Raw genomic sequence first — 12271 nt, 5'->3', positions numbered from 1 at the left:
GCAACGAAGTGAGAGTCACCATCTTTCTATGCCAGGAACATGAACCCTTTAGTCCAGGGCAAGTCAGAAGTTGCCCTTCTGTATTTTCCATCATCTGCTCTCCTCTGTTCCTGCTATCTGAATGCTGGTTAGAGCCCAAGTTTGCCGGAAAAGCAGCTGATTGAAGGCAGCTGAGCAGGCAGGACTGAAGAACAGACTTCTGGGAAAAGGAACCCCTTAGAACTGTGGTTCTCCATCTTCCTAATGCTGTGGCCCTTTAATGCAGTTCCTCATGTTGTGGTGACCCCCAACCATAAAATCACTTCGCTGCTGATTCATAACTGTAATTTTTGCCACCGTTATGAATCATAATGAAAATATCCGACATGCAGGATATCTGATATGCAGCCTCCAAAGGGCTAGCAACCCACAGGCTGAGAAACGCCATGTTGGCGACTCAGTAGTTAAGCACCAGAGTCTGACCATAGAGGTAGAGTCTGGCCACAGAGGTACCGTGACTAACCAGGGAGGCGCTCCATATTGACTCTGTAGTCCTGAATTTCTTGTTCCCAAGATCAAGCTTCCAGGTGCCCACAGCCCTGGTACTTCCGAATGGCAACAGCAGTAGGGAAGCCTTCCCCCCACCCCCGCACCCAAGATGAGATTGGTGGCTCACCTGATGGGTTGGAGGTGGGTGGGTGGGTTGAAGGTGGGGATTAGAGAGAGGGGAACTATTCAACAGGGCTGTTGGGAGGTGTAGGGACGAGGATGGAGGAGTAACAGGAGAGGGGCGGAAGATGAACAGTGCGCTTAGCTGACCGTCTGGAGGTGCTGGGCATAGAGAGCCGTAAGGTGGGATAGAAGGAAGGGGCTGTCAGGGGAGGGAAAGAGGTAGGGCAGAAAACAGAGAGGGATGCGTCTTGTTGGAGAGCCGGCTGAAGGCTGGAAGACTGAGTGGTCAGGAGAGGAAGGTGGCCTTGGCGATGACGAGAGGGCGGAGAACTGGGTGAAGAACGAGGCTGCAGCTGAGACGAGAAGGAGCGAGGAAGCTTTCTGGTCATCTTTTCATAAGAGCCCCGCAGCGTCTCCCTTCCGCACAGCCAGTGTGTGAGCGAGTGTCAGATTAGCTCCAGCGGCTCTGGCCTCACACATCACGGCCGCATCATCCATTATGAGCGTACACCCCGCCCTTCTGCTGCAGTGAATAGATGCTGCCAGCAGGGGAGATGACCCCATCGCCCAGGTCTCAGGGATCATGGGAAATAGCAGAGAGAAGACGTGGGACTGTAACTTTAGACCCTTCCCGTTCTCCAAATAACACGCTCGTTTGTCCCTCAGTTGGTGAAGCCTGGTCAAAGGATAGGACAGAGCCAATGGTTCGAGGCAGGGGGCCAGTATTCCCGTTGGTAGAATTGGGAAGATGGGAAAAGCTTACACCATCAACTTCATCCAACCTAGAATCACCTGGGAAGAGTCTCAGTGAGGGACTGTCTATAGTGAGCTGGCCTGTGGGCATCCACGTGGATGTGTCTTAACTGATGTGAGAAGACCCATCCTACTCTGGGCAGTACCATTCTCTAAGCAGGGAGTCCCGGACTATGTGTGGGTAAAGGAATAGAGCTGGGTGCGAGCAGGCACGGCTGAGCCACCTCTCCCACTCTGTGGTCTCTTAACTGGAACCACAAACGCAAGGAGCAAGCTGGGAGGTTGATGGCTGCCTCCTGAGTATGTAAAGACTCCATACTTTCTCACTAGTCGGCATGTCTATCCACTGTGGATGATTAAGGGCTTTTCCCATCCTCTTTTGTCTCCCGTGGCAACCCTCTTGACTTCTCATGCCTGACTTCTTTCTTATCATTCTTGAACTCACCTCTACAGTATTCTGAATTTCCTTCCTCGGCCTGGCCCCATTCTTTCCCCTTCCCCCCTTCATAAAAGTTCAGTTGTGTGCTTAACCTGTCCAGCCATATGATAAGCAGTCTTGGCTCTGTGTCCTTGCTGGCTGTCCTTGCCTCTCTTGGATTAAACTACTATCTGGATGTCTATTAGATTGTGAATTATATTTAACTGATAGTTAAGTTATTAATTAATAGCAAATTTGAAAGTAAAGATTTGAAGAAATCATGCCACTCAGATAGTACTAATTTATTGTTATGGGATAATGCTCTGTACGCTGTGAATATATGTTTCTCTCATTGGTTGATAATAAAAGCTGCTTTGGCTTATAGCAAGGCAGAATATAGGTAGGCAGGAAAGCCAAACTGAACACAGGGAGAAAGAAGGGTGGAGATGAGAGAGGCAAGCCAGATGCCTAAAAAACAAGCCACAAGCAGGCCAGTATAAGCCATGGTCATATGGCAGTACATAGATGAATAGAAATGGGTTAATTAAAATGTAAGAGTTAGCTAGTAATAAGCCTGAGCTATTGGCCAAGCATTAATAATTAATATAAACCTCTGAGTGATTACTTAGAAGTGGCAGTGGGATGGAGCGGGACAGAGAAACTTCTGTTTACAATTTATCTAATACCTAGAAATAAATAAAATGAGAAATGTGCCAGACCCTGTTATGGTTTGAGCTTGAACTGCCCTCTGTAGGTTCATATGTTTTGGCTAGTGATCTCCAGCTGGTGGCATTGCTGTGGGAGGTGGTGGGTCCTGCCTGGGGGAGGCGGGAGTGTGTCCCATACCCTCTGATCCTCTGAAATGTGAGGTGCCTCTGCCACATCCTCCCCCTTCACAAACTCCATCATCTCTTCCATGAGCCAAAACAGAACCTTTCTCTATTAAGCTGCTTCTGTCATAGCGATGAGAAAAACCACCAATACAACTCATCTCTACAGAACATGGCTGCAGTTCAAGGGCATCTGAGAATATCAAGGCCAATGGGAGATGCGCCATAGTCACTGACCAGAAGACTCAGCATCACAAATAAGAAAGCAGAAGTTGCTCAGATTTTATAGCTTTAACAAGACAGCAAAATTATTTATTTTGATGGCATTTGAATTAGAAAGTGACAAGAAAGGAATCCTGACTTTAGAGTTACATGAACATGCAAAGAACTAGGAGGATTTTTGACATATATGATAGGGTTTCTTCTAGTGGTTTTCAAACCGATAAAACCAGAGTAATTAAGACAGCCTGTAGGGGTTTGGGAAAGGCATCCTGTGGTTGCAAAGAGATGTGTGAAATTCTTCACAGATCTGGAGGAAGACAATGGAGGAGGGCTGAGAGAAAATTCCTATTTATAGAAAGAACATGCGATGTCCAAGGACCAGAAAGAAGGTCAGCTAGGCAGAAAGCAAGGCGGGAGCGAAACCATGACTCTTGAGGGTCATGCTGGTGTTGCCTTTTTTTTTTTTTTTTAATCTCAAGAGCCCTGGAAAGTTGTTTAAGTATTAAAACAGAGTGATGCTTTGAGACTTGTAGCTTGTTTGGCTAATACTAGACACAATATATAGAACCGTTTACCAGGTGCGTGTCCACCATGCATACGTGTGTGCATGTGTATATGTATGTGCGCACATGTGCATGCGTGCATGCTTGTGTACAAGCAAAGTGTATATCTCTTTCATTCATGTCTCCTGGAACATAGTGACCGTTTTGACCTTCGGCATTCTTTGGAAGTTTTTACTTACAGTCTACTGTGCCTCCTCCCTCAGCATGACCTTCCCCAAAGGCTCTTTTTTAGGCTTCTGACTTCAACTTCTGTGCCTCATGAAACAAAACAAAGACCTGAAGCATGTGAAAGGAAACATACATCATGTGACTTTCTGGGCCTGAGTTACCTCGCTTGTTCTAAGCTTTTCCAGTTCCATGTATTTGCCTGTATATTTCACGATTCCCCATTTTTAATAGAATAAAATTCCACTGTGTGTATGTACCATATTTTCTTTATCCATTCTTCTATTGAATGACATCTCTTTTGATTCCATTTCCTAGTTTATTGTGAATAGGGCAGCAATGAGCATGGACGTGTAGTAGGATGTAAAGTCTTTTAGGTATATGTTCAGGAGTGATTTCCCAGGCTGCACTAGTTTACACTCCCACCAATAGAGTGTAAAAAGTCCCCTTTCCCCTTCCACACCAGTCTGTTGTTATTTGCATTCCTGATCATGGCCATTCCAACTAAGGTGAAATGGAATCTGAAAGCAGTTTTAATCTGCTTGACCCCAAAAGGCTAAAGATGTTGAGCATCTTTTAAAGTGTCTCCTAGACATCTGCATTTCTTCTTTTGAGACTTTTCCATTCAGTTCTATAACCCAATTTTAATTAGGTTGGTTTTTCCCCCAATGCTTAGTGTTTTGGGTTCTTTGTGTGTTCTGGACACTAAGCCTCTGCTGGTGAATGACTGGCAAAGATTGCTCTCGTTCTGGGGCTTCAGTTTCCTTTGCTGTACAGAAATCTTTCATTTTTGTGAGGTCCTTTCTTCTCTCGCCTCTCCAGAGATCACCTCCTCCATTGACTGTTAACATGTTTACAAATTCTTTACTGCTTTCAGGATGGACCTGCACAATTATTCCTCCATTCTGTAATTATTATAGCTTTCTTTTTCCCTGCATCTTAGAGATTATTTCAATTTTTCAAAAGGCCAGTTTTTCCATTTAGTGTTTCCAGTACTAAGTTAAGTTTAGCTTGATTTAATTTTTAAATACAGGGTCCAATGTAGCTCAGGCTGGCCTCAGATTCATTATGTAGCCAAGGATGACCTTGATGTCCTGATCCTCTCACCTCTACCCTGTGAGTGCTGGGCTTGCAGCCAGGTCACCGTGTCTGCCTTTTGTTTTATTTTATTGTACTTCATGTCTGTCTGTCTCAGTCTATCATTTTATTATAATAGTGTGTTTCGTCTCTTGCACATGGTTGGAAAATGTATAGAACAACTATTTAAAAATACTTTCTTCGTCCTTCAAAAATAAGGTTTTTCCCCTGAGTCTTTGGGACATTAGTTTTCCTTCATAGGTTTCAGTTACATATTAGTGGTGGCGGTGGGTGCATGATGGCATAGTGCACCTGGCTAGCATGTCTATCAAGATCATGGAATGTGGACTATCAGGATGATGGTGGGAGGGTGGTAATGCTGAGGATGGAGTTACAGTAGGGAAGACAGCTTTGGGAGGGTGGCGGGTGAAAGTACCGGTGAGAAGCCAGATGGGAAGACAAGGCCACCAGGAGGTAACTTACACCGACAATCCCAGGGTGGTGGTGAAAGAGACGGCACCTCGGGTGTGCGTTTGCTACCTAGTAAACACACTTGGGATGGAATTAGGAAAAAAGTTAGAGTTTCTTCAGGTGCCTCCAAGGGACACCGTGTCAGGTCTGCTTGGCTGCTGGTGTGGTCCCCACTGCCTCATAAGTCGAAGTTCTTAATGATATTCCTCTCATTTCTGAAGCACAGAAGTTAATGAGCCTCCCAGGAATCCTTCGTTCAGAGCAGCTCAACTGCAGCGTAATTGGTTCAGGCTAGAGGACTCCTGGGGCGGGGGAACCGAGGAGAGGCTTCAGCAGCGGTGGGGTGAACTGGGAGACTCAGAGCAAGAAGGGAGAGGAGCTGAGTTCAACTAACATTACTTTAGTTTAATTGGGATTAGAGGTGGGTGGCTTTCGGCGTAATTGGCAGTTTTTATGTCCTCCGGGGAAGCACCAGGCTAATGCAGAACTTCTGGGAGATTCCCAGAGACTCAGACTGGGCCTTGTAACTGCACCTGCTAAGTGACACACTCAATATGCACAGGCAGGTCTCTCATTTCAGGGGGCAAATGCTGCTGTCTCAGAAGCTTCCACCCCACAAGCTGGCCTTGACATTGTAAGTCAGTTACCCAACATCAGGGACTGGCAATAGGGCTACATCTGAACCCCCTGAAGTTTTTATTGCCATTATGTGTAATTTCTTTTAATTTTTCCTCCTCACAAGTAAATAGTAATGGAATCATTACAGTCAACCAATAACCCCCTCATCAACACAAATTCTCACACCAGACTTCAAAGCTGCTTTCAGATTTTTAGAAATATCCATTTTTATTTTGAGACAGACTTTCTCTCTTATATAGTTCTGGCTCTCCCAAAACTCACTACATAGGCCAGGCTGACCTTGAACTCACAGAGGTACACCTGCCTCTGCCTCTGCCTCCTGAGTGCTGGGATTAAAGGCATGCACCACCATGCCTGGCCTTAGAAATATACTTTAACATTACATTGTTAAGAATATACAGAAATATTTTTTCCATTCCCCCCCTGCAGGATAGAGGCACATAATGACTTATAAAGTGTGACATAAACGTAAGAGACAGAGACATATGACCTATCTTTTCATTAAGACGTTCGTACTTTCAGTAGATTCTTCTGAGAGAGTGGTTGTTGTTCTTAGTCTCGTCACAAAGAATGTGAATTATTCAAACCCAGCCTGTGAGTCGTAACAGTTAGTCCCTGTCCCTGTTAGGAAGAAGCCAGAATTCAGCCAGAGCCCCTTGGTGGCAACAATTATGTACTCACAGGATTAAAAGTTGTTGTGATCAGCCGTGTATGGTGACACATGCCTGTGAGCTGGCGCTTGGTTGCTGGAAGTGAGAAGATTAGAAGTTGAGGGTTATCCTTGACTACACAGCAAATTTGAACCCAGCCTGGGCTATAAGAGACTCCATCTTAAGCAAACAAATGGCCATACTAAATGACCATCAGGCCACGTTGCCTTTCAGTCTCCCCTAACATTAACTTGGGGAGGGGGAAGAAGAAAAATATTTTTTTAAAATAGAAGTGGAAACTATAATTAATAAAGGATTAATACCCTAAGAAGAACAATCTACCCCTCTGTTCGATATGCGATTATTTCTCATCATTGTTAAAGTGGGAAAACCATCGCTGTTTCTCATTTTTGAACAACCCTAGGGGGAGTTAATATATATTTTAACATATGTTCCACTGCTCACTAGTGAGGTGGGTCATCGTTTTAGGCACTTATTAGCTGTATTCTTATTGCCATTTGTGGGCATTCTGTTCATGTCACTGGTCTACTTTTCCTACCAGTTTGGTCCCTTGAAGTGTTACTTCTGTGTTATTAATATTTGTCCTTTCTATGTTCCATATACTGCATGCATTTTTAGATATCAAGGGTAGGCTTCTCACCTCTCTTCATATTATATGTTGCAACTACTTTCTCCTACTTATTTTTCTTTTGAAACATTTTGTATTTTTTTGTTGTTGTTTATTAAAGAGGCCAGTCTTTTTTTTAAGATTTATTTATTTATTGTGTATACAGTATTCTGCCTACATGCATGCTTACAGGCCAGAGGAGGACACCAGTTCTCATTACAGATGGTTGTGAGCCACCATGTGGTTGCTGGGAATTGAATTCAGGACCTTTAGACGAGCAGGTGGTGCTTTTAATCACTGAGCCATCTCTCCAGCCCCAAAGAGGTCAATCTTTCCCTTAAGGCTGTGCATCTGCCCTCACCCAGGCTTATGGTCTACACCCTCAATTTATAAGAATATTCTAGGGACTGGCTCAGTGGTTAAGTGTGTGTAACACTCTTCCAGAGAACAATTTGGTTCCAACTATCCCTGTTGGGTGGCTCACAACAACCTGTAACTCCAGTTCTTTGGGAGCTGATGTCCTCTTCTGGCCTCCGTGGCCACCTGTACCCACACACAGACACACTTACACACACCCACATATAATTAAAATAAATATGGCTGAATGGTGATGGTGCACAGTTTTAATCCCAGCACTTGGGAGGTAGAAGCAGGCGGATCTCTGAGTTGGAGGCCAGCCTGATCTACAGAGTGGGTTCCAAGACAGCTAGGGCTACATGGAGAAACCCTTACATATATATATATCTCCAATACTCATACATATATATATCCAATACCCCTCACATTTTTTACTTTCATTGGTAATTTACCTTTTATCATGCTGTGATATTTTTGCCTTATTGTTCCAGTAGTATTGGGTGAATACTATATTCCTTACTCCATTGACTTAAAATTACATTACATTTTAGTTAAAGCTTCTGGTAATTATGACTCTAGTTTGTATTTTATTATTTTATTGGTCCATCCATCAGTTCATGTTACTAACAGGGAATTTTCTTTCTTTTTACATCTTGTTTTCCGGTTTGATTACTTAAAAATCGTTTTTAAAGGTGTTTTTATTTTATATGTATGGATGCTTTGCCTGCATGCACGGCTGTGCACCATGTGCATGCAGTGCCTGTAGTAGCCACAAGAGGGCATCAGATCATCTGGAGCCGGGGTTACCCGAGGGTGTGAGGGGCCATATGGGCACTGGGAACCAAACCCAAGCCTTCTGCAAGAACAGTGAGTGCTCTTGCTCACTGAATCATCTGTCCAGTCCCATTCTGGGTATTTTTATGCACTTCCACTTAATAATACATTTAAAAATCAGCTCATCAAGTCCCATAAACAGACATTTGAGGCTCAGGAGTGGTTTGGAGTTAACACATTTGCAGAAGTGACATCTTGTCATCAGGGTGGAAATTGTTCAGTCAGATGTCTGCTGTTTTTGTCTTTCACTAGAGCTTTAGAGCACTCTTCATTTAAACTTTAAGCGCTTATCAGTGAACTCATTTCTATAAAAATTACATCTGGTAGCTATTCTTGGTAGTAGCTCTTTCATTCATTGTACCAATGGTTCAAAGATACTTCAGATATTTTCTCTTTGTCTTGTATATGGTTTTATCTTTTAACTTTTTTCTGTTTCTGTTTTTGAAACAGTTTCATATGTATCCCTGGCTAGCCTGGAACCCCCTTTGTAGACCAGGGTGGTCCTGAACTCACAGGGATCCTCTTGTCGCTGCTTCCCAAGTGCTAGGATCAAAGCACTCCCACCACCCAGCTTTCTTAAATCTATTAATGTGGTATGTCACATGAATATGTTTTCTAAGTTGGAATCCTTTTCTCATTTAATAGGTAAGTTATACTTGGCTATATTATTATTTTAACAATAGATAAATTTCAGTTAATGTTTTATTAAGGATACCCATATCTAGTATTTGTTTTTAAGACTCATATTTAATTATGTATATGGGTGTGTGTCTGTGAAAAGCACATGGGCACAGGTGCTGGTGGAGGCCAGAGGCATCTGATCCCTGGCTACCTGGTGTGGGTGCTGGGAACTAAACTGGGCCCCACTAAGAGCAGTACATGCTCTATCTCTAGAGCATCTCCCTGGGTCCTGTATCTAGTATTTGCGAGATAAAGTTGGCCTTGACCTTCCACATTTGTGCTTTCTTTGCCCAACTATACCAACTTTATGATGAACAAGAGTCAGCATCCTTGCTTTCTGTGTTCCAGGAAAGTTTGGGTAGTATGGGAAAGCTTGTTCCTTATCTGAGCCCCAAGACCCATTTTATTATATTTAAGTAATTAATTAATTAAGTTTGTTTTGTTTTGAGACAAGGTCTCACTATGTAGCCCTGGCTGACCCTAACTTTCTATGTCGACCAGGGTGGCCAAAAGCTCACAGAGCTCCTCCTACCACTGTCTCTCCGAGTGCTGGGAATAAATGTGTGACCTATTACACCCAGCATAAAGGAAATTTTAAGAAGCATCCCACTGTGTGGTGTAGGCTGACCTAAACTTGGGCTCCTTGATACTGAGATTTTAACAATGAATCACTACTTTTCTGTGCCTCCTGTTGGGCTGTCAGTATAATGCCTTCCCTTAGTTCTAACGTCTCCTGGCTGTTGTGGATATTTTGATTGTCTGCCTGTTGTACAAAGAAACACTGACCCAGTTGCTGAGTGGTGACAATGAAAGCCAAGAAGTTGGTCTCATTTCGAGGAGGGGACTTTAATAGCATAATTTCATCACTCCTCACCCTGTCATCCAAACTTAGGAGCATTTTATTAAACTGTCATTCTGAAGTGCTGTATAATTTTAACTCATGCACAAATGCATAAGAATTGTTCATAATGCTGAGTGTCACGCATTGTTTTGAAATACGTATTGAAGTGCTTAGATCAGGCTAAATATGTCTACCTCTTCAATCGTCTGTTATTTCTTTAGGGTGAACTTCCTGCTAGAAGTCGGAGCCACGCAGGACAAAACTGTTATCTATTGTCGCCCTGTGCACAATACAACGCCACCCAGAACATTTTAATTCTATTTAACTGTAGCTTTGTGTTTACTGAGCAGCCTCACCCTGGCCTTCCCTCTCCTCCTCTCAGCACTCCCCTTTCAGCCTCCATGATTGCCTTCCTTCAATTGCACAGGTGAGTGAATTCATGCACACGCATGTCTGGTGTATTTCCTTTCACATGATGTTCACAAGTTCCATTCATGTTGATGCAAATTAATAGATTTCATCCTTCCTCATTTAATACAAGCTTTCTTTGCTGCTCTGTATATCGGATTAAGTGTCCTGAGATTCTCCTGTCTTTTCCTCCCGTCTCACAGTAGGAGCCCTGGGGTTCCAGATGCGAATGTTCTCACGTCTGCCTTTACATATGTTCTGGGGATCTGGTCTCAAGTCCTCGTGTTTACACGGCAAGCGCTTTACCTACTGAACCATCATGCCATCCACAGTGTTTGGAGTTATTTAAGAAGAGTTATATATCAGTTGTCACTTCAGTGTTTGGTGAAAGTCAGCACTGAAGTCGTTGGCCCTGAGATTTTCTTTGATGGGACATTTTATTGCTAATTGTTCTCACTGAGCATTTTGGTCTGTGTGCATTTTCCATTTCTTCCTGATTCAGTGTCAGAATGTGTGTATGTACATTACTGAATTGGAAAACTCAGGAGTGTGTCCACTCTTCTAGATTATCAGTTTGGGGCATAGAATTGTTCAAAATAAGCTGTCGTGGTCATTGTGTGTCTAGAATCAGTTGTAATATTTCCCTTTTCACCTATGATTTTATTTAAATCTCCTCTTTTCTCGGTATAGCTAGAGTTGTCACCTTTATTGTTTTAGAGAAGCAGCTATTTGCGTCACTTATATTTTGTGCCTTTTCTATTCCCTTTATTTCTATTCTGAATATTCAGAATATTCCTTTCCTTGGCTAATTTTGAGCTTCATATGTTCTTGTCTTCCTGGCTTCTTAAAGTGCAGTGCTTGTTTGCTTGATTCAGTTCTGTCATTATTTTTTGGGGGGGGTGGCTGGGTAGGCTGGCTTTGAACTTGTGATCCTTGTGCCTCTGCCTACTTCTTCAGCAAATCCCACCAGCATGTGCCACTACAACTGACAAGTTCTGTCATTCTTAGTGTAAGAGTTGACTGCTGCAAACTCACCTTGTGAGGCAGCTTCTGCTATGTTTCAGAGGCATTGGTATGTTGTGTGTGGTCCCACTTTAATTTGTTTTGAGAATGATTTTGCTTCCTCTTCTTCGATCCATTGGCTGTTCAGGAGTGAGTTGCTTGTTTTGTATGCATTTGTATGGCTTCCGTTTTTTTCTCATTATGATTTCTAGCTTTAGTGCATCATGTTTAGATAAAGATTTATAAGCCTGAGACTTATTCTGTGACCCATCATATGGCAGATCTTGGAGAATGGCCCAGGTACAGCAGGAGGGATGCACATCGCGCAGCTGTTGGGGTGTCCTGTATATGTCTGGTAGGTCCAGCTGGTCTAGGGTGCAGTTTAGCTTTGCTGTTTCTTTACTGATCTACTGTCAGGAACCCTGGAACTGGAGGTATGGACATGAGTGAGCTGCCATGTGAGTGCTGGGAACTGAACCTAGGTCCCCTGGAAGAAAAACCACTGCTCTTAACCATTGAGCCATCTTTTCAGTCCCTGTTTATGTTTTTTTTTGTTTTTGTTTTTGTTTTTTTTTTTTTTTTGAGACAAGTTCTCACTGTGTAGCCCTGGTTGGGCCAGCAGAGATCTGCCTGCCTCTGCCTTTTGGATGCTGGGATTAATATCTTTAATTAATCTCGGTTTAGCCAGTTCCTTAAAAAATCATTTAAAAATGAATTATTTATTCATTTTTACTGGAGAGGGATGCCAACTCATGCCTTGCTCTTGTGGAGGTCAGAGGACAACATGCAGAAGTCTGTTCTCTCCTTCTATCATGTAGATCTCAGGTATCAGACTCAGGCCATAAAAATTAGAAAAGAATTTCTATTCAAAACACAATCTCTTGAACACAACAGCCCCTCCCCTGGTCTCCATACCCCAGTCCACAACTCCAGCAGAATACTCTTCCTCTACCAGAGGCCATGCTGATACTAGCAACCTCAGGTAAGACACCACCTACTGTCAACAAACACTCCTTAGAGCCTGCCCACTTATCCCCAACAGCACCTGTTCCCCTAGGTTTTATATCCTGACACACAACTG

The sequence above is a fragment of the Myodes glareolus genome, chromosome 3 (genome assembly GCF_982192425.1).
Source record: "Myodes glareolus chromosome 3, mMyoGla1.1, whole genome shotgun sequence".
Lineage (NCBI taxonomy): Eukaryota > Metazoa > Chordata > Mammalia > Rodentia > Cricetidae > Myodes > Myodes glareolus.
The sequence above is the reverse complement of the archived record's forward strand: the minus strand, read 5'-3'. Positions refer to the sequence as shown.